Raw genomic sequence first — 13373 nt, 5'->3', positions numbered from 1 at the left:
AAACATCCATGAATGAACTCGACCAACGAGGATACAGACCGGCTTTGCTTAACCCTGCTAGACTACGTATCACCATGCCTGGCGGGGAGAGGAGGTGGCTCCTGTCGACCTCGAAGGCTGACAGATTTGTTCAGAGTCTGAACATTAAGCAGTGGAGGCTCCTCCATAGAGGTGGAGGAGGCCTGGCCTCCCCAATAATTTGAGAGAAGAGAGAGATTTAAAAAAAACAATAAATATATTTATTTTATTTATTTATTTTAACAAAAAACATATTTTTTATTTTTTATATTCATATTATTTTAGTTTTGTTCATAAATCTAAATGTTCCCATGGCTAAAACCCAATATTGCAATTGTAAAGCAACAGGCCAGATTTCCCTATCAGTTTGTATTAAGGGAGGCCAGGCCTCCCCTAGGAAATTAGCTTCTCATAGAAGTCAATGTAATGCATGCTTTTTCATGCCAATATGTGATTGGCCAGATCACTGAAAATGGGTGGGCAACGGAGGCCTGGCCTCACCATGCATTGTGTCCAGGGCTGAAAGATTGACATTTTGTTCGTCCAATCACATGCTACTGGTTCATTTGGAATCATTCCTTTCCTTTCCTAATCAACACAGAAGCCATTTTGAGAATTCGCCAGCCACTTCAGTCAAACAAACACTCGCCATAGTGGCTACGAGTGTCCTATCAACTTGTGCTTTTCAGGAAATTTAGAGAACACCCCTGGCTATCATCCGTGAAGTTTATAGCTCATATAGCCAAATACTTTTGCTTAAAACGACCTCGGAAATCGGCGAGATTCTGGCGCAATTTGAGATCTTGGGCTGGAGATAGATATGCGTTAACCAGTGGAGGCTCCTCCATAGAGGTGGAGTGGAGTCCAGGAGAGAGCATGCCGCCCCTCAGCTAAACCAGATGTGAGTTGAACTAATTAGATGTCTCTACCAGTGTTACACCACTAGTTCTCAGTAGTAATAACACTCCATTTTGTCTGTGTTTCTCAGCAGATAAAGCCAACTGGAACCATATTTTTACATATTTTATATTAAATATATTGAATAAAACTACATATGATAAAGAAAGTGTTATCTTATCTTTTTTATATGCTAAACTTGATTAAATTGGTGATTACATGTTGAAGCTGTAGAAGAATGAAAAATGTAAGCTAAACAAAATTGTTTTTAACTACCGTATTTTCCGCACCATAAGGCGCCCCGTGTTATTAGCCGCACGTTTAATGAACGGAATATTTCAAAACTTTGTTTACCTATTAGCCGCCCCGTGCCATTAGCCGCACCTACGCTACGCTAAAGGGAATGTCAACAAAACAGTCAGATAGGTCAGTCAAACTTTAATAATATATTACAAACCAGCGTTCTAACAACTCTGTTCACTCCCAAAATGTAATGTGCAAATGTGCAATCACAAAAATAGTAACACTCAAAATAGTGCAGAGCAATAGCAACATCAATAACTCAACGTTGCTCATACGTTAGTGTCACGCAACACACAAAATAAACATTTAAAGCTCACTTTCTGAAGTTATTACTCATCTACAAATCCCTCGAATTCTTCTTCTTCGGTGTGCTTCACTTGTTTTTTGACACCATCTGTGATGTGGACGCGCATGCAGTCGTAGATCAACAGGAACGGCGCTGCGTGAAAAAAGTCACCCGGTGTCTTCGCGTAAACGTCTATCAACCACTCGCTCATCTTTTCTTCAGCCATCCATCCCTTCGAGTTAGCTTTTATGATGACGCCGGCTGGAAAGTTCTCTTTTGGCAAGGTCTTCCTTTTGAATATCACCGTGGGTGGAAGTTTCTGGCCGTTAGCATGGCAAGCTAGAACCACGGTGAAGACGACTTCTCATTCCCTGTGGTGCGAATATTCACCGTACGTGCTCCCGTTGTATCCACAGTGCGGTTCACAGGAATATCAAAAGTCAGTGGAACCTTGTACGCGTGTCTCTTAGTAGGAGACATTTTGTTGTCTTTACAGAAAAACAAATGAAGTTAAATATCCGCGAGCTTCTTCTTCTACGGGGGCGGGTGCTCACCTTGGCGGTTGCTTACAGTAGAAGAAGAAGCGCTTCCTCTTCTATGGGGGCGGTTGCTTACCGTAGAAGAAGAAGCACTTCCTCTTTTACGGGGAAAAAAGATGGCGGCTGTTTACCGTAGTTGCGAGACCTAAACTTTATGAAAATAAATATGAATATTAATCCATATATAAGGCGCACTGGGTTATTAGCCGCACTGTCTGCTTTTGAGAAAAATTGTGGTTTTTAGGTGCGGCTTATGGTGCGGAAAATACGGTACATAATTAAAATTCCTGCCTTTTACACATGTTCACTTGGCGTTTATATAACATCCAAATGTCATTTCTCAGCTTAATTATCAGGCAGGCTCATAGACTTACAGCAATGTAATTTCTTCAGGAAGGCACAAGGCTAAGCTCTGCACAATGAATTGCATCAGCAAGAACTTTCTGACTGTAGCTTACACTCCAAATAGTATGCCTTTGGCCAGCACAAAGACAGATAAGAGAACAGGGAACATTCCATCGCGAGTGAAGTGAGCAAGCGGAAAAAAATGGCCTCCTCAATTCTGGAAGTCACCAGCCTCCACTGACATTAAGTAATCAAATGCTTCATCTACAAACCCCAAAACCAGTAAAGTTGGCACATTGTGTAAATCGTGAATAAAAACAGAATACAATGATTTGCAAATCCTTTTCAACCTATATTCAATTGAATAGACAAGATACTTACCGTTCGAACTGGAAAACGTTATTTTTTGCAAATATTGGCTCATTTGGAATTTGATGCCTGCAACATGTTTGGCTTAAGTGGCAAAAAAAGACTGAGAAAGTTGAGGAATGCTCATCAAACACTTATTTGGAACATCCCACAGGTGAACAGGTTAATTGGGAAATGAAATGCTCTGTCATTCACAAACAAGGATGGGACGAGGGTCACCACTTTGTCAACAAATGCGTGAGCAAATTGTCCAACAGTTTAAGAACAACATTTCTCAACCAGCTATTGCAAGGAATTTAGGGATTTCACCATCTACGGTCCGTAATATCATCAAAAGCTTCAGAGAATCTGGAGAAATCCCTGCACGTAAGCGGCTATGTCTGTGACCTTTGATCCCTTAGGCGGTACTGCATCACAAAACCAACATCAGTGTGTAAAGGATATCACCACATGGGCTCAGGAACACTTCAGAAAACCACTGTCAGTAACTACAGTTTGTTGCTACATCTGTAAGTGCAAGTTAAAACTCTACTATTCAAAGCGAAAGCCATTTATCAACAACACCCACAAACGCCGCCGGCTTCTCTGGGCCCGAGCTCATCTAAGATGGACTGATGCAAAGTGGAAAAGTGTTCTGTGGTCTGACGAGTCCACATTTCAAATTGTTTTTGGACACTGTGGACGTCATGTCCTCCGGACCAAAGAGAGAAAAGAACCATCCAAACTGTTCTAGGCGCAAAGTTCAAAAGCCAGCATCTGTGATGGTATGGGGGTGTATTAATGCCCTGAACCTGTTGAACCTGTTGGATTATAGATGGTGGATTAAGGATGTTTGATTAAGAATCAGAATCAGCTTTATTGTCATTACGCAGGGTAACGAGATTGAGGCCATTCCATACAGTGCGATGTGTGCATGCAAGAAAACAATGTGTAAATATATAAAAATATAAAAAATATAGAAGTGCAAAGAAAGGTGTGGAAGAGAACAGTGTACACTCTATTTTCTCTGTACAATGTACACTCTATACACTCTGTAGACATGTACACTCTATACACTCTGTACAAATGTGACTCTATACACCCTGTACAAATGTACACTCTATACAGTGGGTGAAATGAATATATACATGAATATCTACATGAAAAAAACAGTGGAATGGGTTATTGCACCGAAGAGAACGCAGCATGAGGGTCGATGGGGCAGTCCGTTCACGGTGGTTATGGCTCTGGGGAAGAAGCTGTTCTTTAGCCTGTTTGTCTTGGTTTTAATGCACCTGTAGTGCTTCCCAGACGGCAGCAGGTGGAACAGGTCAGAGCCAGGGTGGGTGCTGTCCTTGATGATGGCACTGGCTCTGTTGAGGCCGCGGGAGGTGTAGATGTCCATCAGAGAGGGGAGAGGGCGGCCGATGATCTTCTGAGCCTGCTGAGTCTGAGTCTGCTGCAGTTCAGCTGCCGTACCATACTGTAATACAGTAGGTCAGCAGGCTCTCGATAGACGAGCGGTAGAAGGTCAGCAGCAGGTCAGGCTTCAGGTTGTACTTCCCAAGGACTCTCAGGAAGTGTAGCCGCTGCTGAGCCTTCTTGATGATAGATGTGGTGTTGACTGTCCAGGAAAAGTCGTTAGAGATGTGGACTCCAAGGTACCTGAAGGTGTGGACCCTCTCCACACGCTCGCCGTTGATGTAGAGGGGGGCAGGGTCGGTGCTGCTCCTCCTGACGTCGACGATGATCTCTCTGGTCTTGCTGGTGTTGAGAGCGAGGTTGTTCTCTGAAGACCAGGCCGTCAGCTTCAGGACCTCCTCCCTGTAGGCAGCCTCGTCACCCCTGGATATGAGCCCGACCACTGTGGTATCGTCAGCGAACTTGACGGTAAGGTCGTCACTGTGGGCCGGACTGCAGTCATGGGTGTAGAGGCAGTAGAGGAGGGGGCTCAGCACACAGCCCTGTGGGGAGCCGATGCTCAGCGTGCGGGAGGATGAGAGGTGGGGGCCAAGTCTCACATTCTGGTGTCGGTCCGTTAGGAAGTCCCTTATCCAGGCGTTTGTGAGAAGGGGGAGGCCAAGAGTATCCAGTTTATTGCAGAGTCTGTCCGGGATTATTGTATTGAAGGCAGAACTATAATCCACAAAGAGCATTCGTACGTAGCTCTGCTGCTGCGACAGGTGGTTCAGAGCAGAGTGGAGAGCAACAGCGATGGCGTCCTCTGTGGATCTGTTCGCCCGGTATGCGAACTGGTGGGGGTCGAAGTCTGGAGGGATATGGCCCTTGATGTGCTGGAGAACCAGTCTCTCGAAGCAGTTCATGATTACCGGAGTGAGGGCCACTGGTCGGTAATCATTCAGGCTGGAGATGGGAGACTTCTTCGGCACCGGGATTATTATAGATGACTTCAGGCAGGATGGGATGACTGCCTGAGCCAGGGAGAGGTTGAAGATCTTGGTGAGGGGGGAGCGAGCTGGTGGGCGCACGCCCTGAGCACCTTTCCAGGTACTCCGTCTGGTCCGGCAGCCATCCTGGGGTTCACAGCCAGGAGCACTCGTCTGACACTGTGCTCCTGTACAGTGAGTGGAGTGGAGATGTTGGATAAACCTGTTGGATTAAACTTGTTGAATTAATGATTTTTGATTAAACCTGTTAGATTAAAACCTGTTGGATTAAAGATGTTGGATTAAACCTGTTGGATTAGGGATTTTGGATTAAACCTGTTGGATTAAAGATGCTGGAAGAAAAGTGTTGAATTAAAGATATCAAATTAAACCTGTTGGATTCAACCTGTTGGATTAAAGATGTTGGATTTAAGATGTCGGATTCAACGTGTTAGATTAAACCTGTTGGATCAAATATGTCGGTATTAAACCTGTTGGATTAAAGATTTTGTATTAAACCTGTTGGATTAATGATGTTGGATTAAACCTGTTGTTTTAAAGATGTCGGTTTAAAGCTGTTGAATTAAAGATGTTGAATTAAAGAGATTGGATTAAAGATGTTGATTTAAAGATGTCAAATTAAACCTGTTGGATTAAAGATGTTGGATGAAAAATGTTGGATTCAATCTATTTGATTAAAGATGTCAGATTAAACCTGTTGGATTAAAGATGTCAGATTAAACATGTTGGATCAAAGATGTTGGATGACAGATGTCGGAATAAATTTGTTGTATTTAAAGATGTTGGATTTAAAATGTCAGATTGAAGATGTTGGATTCAACCTAATGGATTGAAGATGTGGGATTAAAGATGTCATATTAAAGATGTCGGAATCAACCTGTTGGATTAAAGATGTGGGATTAAACCTGTTGGATTAAAGATGTTGGATTCAACCTGTTGGATTAAAGATGTTGGATTAAACCTTTGTTTGTTTGTTGGATTAAAGATGTTGTATTAAAGATGTAGGATTTAACCTGTTGGATTAAATATGTTGTATTAAACCTGTTGTATTAAACCTGTCAGATTAAACCTGTTGGATTAAAGATGTTGGATTTAACCTGTTGGATTAAAGATGTCGGATTAAACCTGTTGGATTTAATCTGTTGGATTAAATATTTTGGATTAAAGATGTTGGATTAAAGATGTTGGATTAAACCTGTTGGATTTAATCTGTTGGATTAAATATGTTGGATTCAACCTGTTGGATTAAAGATGTAGGATTAAAGATGTTGTTTTAAAGATGTTGAATTAAACCTGTCGGATTAAAGATGTCAGATTAAACCTGTTGGTTTAAAGATGTTGGATTAAACCTGTTGTTTTAAAGATGTCGGTTTAACCCTGTTGGATTAAAGATGTTGGATTAAACCTATTAGATTAAAGATATTGTATTAAACATGTCGGATTAAACATGTTGGATTAAACCTGTTGGATTAAAGATGTTGAATTAAAGATGTCAGATTAGACCTGTTGGATTAAAATTGTTGGATTAAAGCGATTGCATTAAAGATGTTGATTTAAAGATGTCAAATTAAACCTGTTCGATTAAAGATGTTGGATTAAAGATTATGGATTAAAGGTGTCAGATTGAACCTGTTGGATTTAAGATGTTGCATTAAAGATGAAGGATTAAGGATGTTGGATTAAAGATGTTGGATGAAAAATGTTGGATTAAACCTGTTGGATTCAATCTATTTGATTAAAGATGTCAGATTAAACATGTTGGATAAATGTCATATTAAATTTTTTTGATTTAAATATGTTGGATTAAAGATGTCTGACTAAAGATGTTGGATTCAACCTGTTGGATTAAAGATGTGGGATTAAACCTGTTGTATTAAACCTGTTGGATTAAACCTGTTGGATTAAAGATGTTTGATTAAACCTTTGTTTGTTTGTTGGATTAAAGATGTTGGATTAAATTTGTTGGATTTAACCTGTTGGATTAAAGATGTCGGATTAAACCTGTTGGATTAAAGATGTTGGATTGAACCTGTTGGATTAAAGATGTCGGATTAAACCTGTTGGATTTAATCTTTTGGATTAAAGATGTTGGATTAAACCTTTTGGATTAAACCTGTTGGATTAAAGATGTTGGATTTAACCTGTTGGATTAAAGATGTCGGATTAAACCTGTTGGATTAAAGATGTCGGATTAAACCTGTTGGATTTAATCTTTTGGATTAAAGATGTTGGATTAAATATGTTGGATTAAATATGTCGGATTAAACCTGTTGGATTCAACCTGTTGGATTAAAGATGTAGGATTAAAGATGTTGTTTTAAAGATGTCGAAATAAACTTGTTGGATTAAAGATGTCGGATTAAACCTGTTGGTTTAAAGATGTTGGATTAAAGATGTTGGATTAAAGATGTTGGATAAACCTATTGGATTGAAGATGTTGTATTAAACATGTCGGATTAAACCTGATGGATTAAACATGTCAGATTAAATCTGTTGGATCAAAGATGTTAAATGAAAGATGTCGGATTAAATTTGTTGGATTTAAAGATGTTGGATTAAAGATGTCACATTAAAGATGTTGGATTTAACCTGTTGGATTAAAGATGTGGGATTAAACTTGATGGATTAAAGATGTTGGATTAAACCTGTTGGATTAAAGATGTTGGATTAAACCTAATGGATTAAACCTGTTGGATTAAAGATGTTGGATTAAAAATGTAGGATTAAACCTGTTGGATTAAAGATGTTGGATTGAACCTGTTGGATTAAAGATGTCGGATTAAACCTGTTGGATTTAATCTGTTGGATTAAATATGTTGGATTCAACCTGTTGGATTAAAGATGTTGTTTTAAAGATGTTGAATTAAACCTGTTTGATTAAAGATGTCAGATTAAACCTGTTGGTTTAAAGATGTTGGATTAAACCTGTTGTTTTAAAGATGTCGGTTTAACCCTGTTGGATTAAAGATGTTGGATTAAACCTATTGGATTAAAGATATTGTATTAGTCATGTCAGATTAAACATGTTGGATTAAACCTGTTGGATTAAAGATGTGGAATTAAAGATGTCAGATTAAAACTGTTGGATTAAAATTGTTGGATTAAAGCGATTGCATTAAAGATGTTGATTTAAAGACGTCAAATTAAACCTGTTGGATTAAAGATGTTGGATTAAAGATTATGGATTAAAGGTGTCAGATTGAACCTGTTGGATTTAAGATGTTGCATTAAAGATGAAGGATTAAGGATGTTGGATTAAAGATGTTGGATGGAAAATGTTGGATTAAACCTGTTGGATTCAATCTATTTGATTAAAGATGTCAGATTAAACATTTTGTATTAAATATGTCATATTAAACCTGTTGGATGAAATATGTTGGATGAAAGATGTCGGATTAAATTTGTTGGATTCAAAGATGTTGGATTAAAGATGTCTAACTAAAGATGTTGGATTCAACCTGTTGGATTAAAGATGTGGGATTAAACCAGTTGGTTTAAAGATGTTGGATTCAACCTGTTGGATTAAACCTGTTGGATTAAAGATGTTTGATTAAACCTTTGTTTGTTTGTTGGATTAAAGATGTTGGATTAAATTTGTTGGATTAAACCTGTTGGATTAACGATGTCGAATTAAACCTGTTGGATTAACGATGTTGAATTAAACCTGTTGGATTAAAGATGTTGGATTTAACCTGTTGGATTAAAGATGTCGGATTAAACCTGTTGGATTAAAGATGTTGGATTAAAGATGTTGGATTGAACCTGTTGGATTAAAGATGTCGGATTAAACCTGTTGGATTTAATCTTTTGGATTAACGATGTTGGATTAAACCTGTTGGATTAAACCTGTTGGATTAAAGATGTTGGATTTAACCTGTTGGATTAAAGATGTCGGATTAAACCTGTTGGATTTAATCTTTTGGATTAAAGATGTTGGATTAAATATGTTGGATTAAAGATGTCGGATTAAACCTGTTGGATTCAACCTGTTGGATTAAAGATGTTGGATTAAAGATGTCGGATTAAACCTGTTGAATTCAACCTGTTGGATTAAAGATGTAGGATTAAAGATGTTGTTTTAAAGATGTCAAAATAAACTTGTGGATTAAAGATGTCGGATTAAACCTGTTGGTTTAAAGATGTTGGATTAAAGATGTTGGATAAACCTATTGGGTTAAAGATGTTGTATTAAACATGTTGGATTAAACCTGATGGATTAAACATGTCAGATTAAATCTGTTGGATCAAAGATGTTAAATGAAAGATGTCGGATTCAATTTGTTGGATTTAAAGATGTTGGATTAAAGATGTCACATTAAAGATGTTGGATTTAACCTGTTGGATTAAAGATGTGGGATTAAATTTGATGGATTAAAGATGTTGGATTAAACCTGTTGGATTAAAGATGTTGGATTAAACCTGTTGGATTAAACCTGTTGGATTCAACCTGTTGGATTAAAGATGTAGGATTAAAGATGTTGGATTAAACCTGTTGAATTCAACCTGTTGGATTAAAGATGTAGGATTAAAGATGTTGTTTTAAAGATGTCGAAATAAACTTGTTGGATTAAAGATGTCGGATTAAACCTGTTGGTTTAAAGATGTTGGATTAAAGATGTTGGATTAAAGCTGTTGGATAAACCTATTGGATTAAACCTGATGGATTAAACATGTCAGATTAAATCTGTTGGATCAAAGATGTTAAATGAAAGATGTCGGATTAAATTTGTTGGATTTAAAGATGTTGGATTAAAGATGTCACATTAAAGATGTTGGATTTAACCTGTTGGATTAAAGATGTGGGATTAAACTTGATGGATTAAAGATGTTGGATTAAAGATGTTGGATTAAACCTAATGGATTAAACCTGTTGGATTAAAGATGTTGGATTAAAAATGTAGGATTAAACCTGTTGGATTAAAGATGTTGGATTGAACCTGTTGGATTAAAGATGTCGGATTAAACCTGTTGGATTTAATCTGTTGGATTAAATATGTTGGATTCAACCTGTTGGATTAAAGATGTTGTTTTAAAGATGTTGAATTAAACCTGTTTGATTAAAGATGTCAGATTAAACCTGTTGGTTTAAAGATGTTGGATTAAACCTGTTGTTTTAAAGATGTCGGTTTAACCCTGTTGGATTAAAGATGTTGGATTAAACCTATTGGATTAAAGATATTGTATTAGTCATGTCAGATTAAACATGTTGGATTAAACCTGTTGGATTAAAGATGTGGAATTAAAGATGTCAGATTAAAACTGTTGGATTAAAATTGTTGGATTAAAGCGATTGCATTAAAGATGTTGATTTAAAGACGTCAAATTAAACCTGTTGGATTAAAGATGTTGGATTAAAGATTATGGATTAAAGGTGTCAGATTGAACCTGTTGGATTTAAGATGTTGCATTAAAGATGAAGGATTAAGGATGTTGGATTAAAGATGTTGGATGGAAAATGTTGGATTAAACCTGTTGGATTCAATCTATTTGATTAAAGATGTCAGATTAAACATTTTGTATTAAATATGTCATATTAAACCTGTTGGATGAAAGATGTTGGATGAAAGATGTCGGATTAAATTTGTTGGATTCAAAGATGTTGGATTAAAGATGTCTAACTAAAGATGTTGGATTCAACCTGTTGGATTAAAGATGTGGGATTAAACCAGTTGGTTTAAAGATGTTGGATTCAACCTGTTGGATTAAACCTGTTGGATTAAAGATGTTTGATTAAACCTTTGTTTGTTTGTTGGATTAAAGATGTTGGATTAAATTTGTTGGATTAAACCTGTTGGATTAACGATGTCGAATTAAACCTGTTGGATTAACGATGTTGGATTTAACCTGTTGGATTAAAGATGTCGGATTAAACCTGTTGGATTAAAGATGTTGGATTAAAGATGTTGGATTGAACCTGTTGGATTAAAGATGTCGGATTAAACCTGTTGGATTTAATCTTTTGGATTAACGATGTTGGATTAAACCTGTTGGATTAAACCTGTTGGATTAAAGATGTTGGATTTAACCTGTTGGATTAAAGATGTCGGATTAAACCTGTTGGATTTAATCTTTTGGATTAAAGATGTTGGATTAAATATGTTGGATTAAAGATGTCGGATTAAACCTGTTGGATTCAACCTGTTGGATTAAAGATGTTGGATTAAAGATGTCGGATTAAACCTGTTGAATTCAACCTGTTGGATTAAAGATGTAGGATTAAAGATGTCGGATTAAACCTGTTGAATTCAACCTGTTGGATTAAAGATGTAGGATTAAAGATGTTGTTTTAAAGATGTCAAAATAAACTTGTTGGATTAAAGATGTCGGATTAAACCTGTTGGTTTAAAGATGTTGGATTAAACCTGATGGATTAAACATGTCAGATTAAATCTGTTGGATCAAAGATGTTAAATGAAAGATGTCGGATTCAATTTGTTGGATTTAAAGATGTTGGATTAAAGATGTCACATTAAAGATGTTGGATTTAACCTGTTGGATTAAAGATGTGGGATTAAATTTGATGGATTAAAGATGTTGGATTAAACCTGTTGGATTAAAGATGTTGGATTAAACCTAATGGATTAAACCTGTTGGATTAAAGATGTTGGATTCAACCTGTTGGATTAAAATTGTAGGATTAAACCTGTTGGATTAAAGATGTCGGATTAAACCTGTTGGATTCAATCTGTTGTATTAAAGATGTTGAATTAAAGATGTTGGATTAAAGATGTCGGATTAAACCTGTTGGATTCAACCTGTTGGATTAAAGATGTAGGATTAAAGATGTTGTTTTAAAGATGTCGAATTAAATCTGTTGGATTAAAGATGTCAGATTAAACATGTTGGTTTAAAGATGTTGGATTGAAGATTTTGGAATAAATATGATGGATTAGAGATGTCAAATTAAACCTGTCGGATTAAAGATGTTGGATTAAAGATGCAGGGTTAAAGACAGGTTTAGTTTAGTCGACTATTCTTTAAACACAAATAAAAGTGGACATTACAGGAAATAGTCGACTATTCTTGCACACAAATCCTGTATTTTGATGACTGGAGCGTCACACCCTGTCCTCGGTTTGTCTGAAGAGAGAAATACAAACATTGATATAAAAAAGAGCATAAAAGTGCATTTACATATAATTTTATTTCTGTTTAATTTAATTCACACGGTTTTAAAATGACTTCAGTTTCATTCACTTCAAAACAAAACGTGCCAGCGAAGCTAGCTTCCAAAGAAGCTAAAATAGTTTAGCCTAAATATCATATTAGATACTGAATTTGACTATCAACGTCATCGTAGACGTATTAAAGTCTGACATTCGTTACGATGTAACATACAGTTTCGACCAAAACCTTCATACAGTTCAACAATGTGACTCACCTTCGACACTCAGGTGCCTATGGAAGTAGAATTGTCTCACATCAACTTATATATATCAATATGATATTAATACATATGCATATACTAATAAATATACAAATACAAATTCCAATGTGAGATACAAATAAATAAATAATTTGTATAAATAAACGCGTATTTGTAAATATATTTTTGAGATTTGAATATAAATATGCTTGATTTTGTATTTGTATTTGTATTGAATTTGCATATGTGGGTCGCTTTTTAGCTTTTGTGTTGATGAGACATTCCTCCCACAAACCAGATGCACAAATAAATGTGACCTACACACTCCCCTGAACAAACAGCAGAGGGCACTGCAGCCAGAGCGGTCTGGGTCACAGAGCATTATATGCATTACATGCAAAATGCTCGGAGTTCTCTGCACAAAAACAATCCACGTCTTTACAGAGAGAACGCACAACGGGCCTGAGCTAGCTACCGTTAGCGTTGTATTAGTTAATGCTAATTTATCCAGTTAATCTGAAAGACCGTGCTAGCTGCTTATTTTATTGTATCAATGCCGTTTAATGACCTTGTCCCGATGTAGATACTGATCTCTTATCAGTGCAATGTGTGTCAAATCATCATCATATATCAATCATCATATGACCCTCCCTGGTGTGCCTCTGATTGGCTTGCCAGTGTCTGACCATGTCTATGACCGAGACCGCTCTGGCTGCAGTGCCCTCTGCTGGTGGTTCAGGGGAGTGTGTAGGTCACATTTATTTGTGCATCTGGTTTGTGGGAGGAATGTCTCATCGACACAAAAGCAAAAAAGCGATCCGCATATGCAAATTCAATACAAATACAAATACAAAATCAAGCAT

Source organism: Entelurus aequoreus, linkage group LG03 (genome assembly GCF_033978785.1).
Source record: "Entelurus aequoreus isolate RoL-2023_Sb linkage group LG03, RoL_Eaeq_v1.1, whole genome shotgun sequence".
Classification (NCBI taxonomy): Eukaryota; Metazoa; Chordata; class Actinopteri; order Syngnathiformes; family Syngnathidae; genus Entelurus; species Entelurus aequoreus.
The sequence above is the reverse complement of the archived record's forward strand: the minus strand, read 5'-3'. Positions refer to the sequence as shown.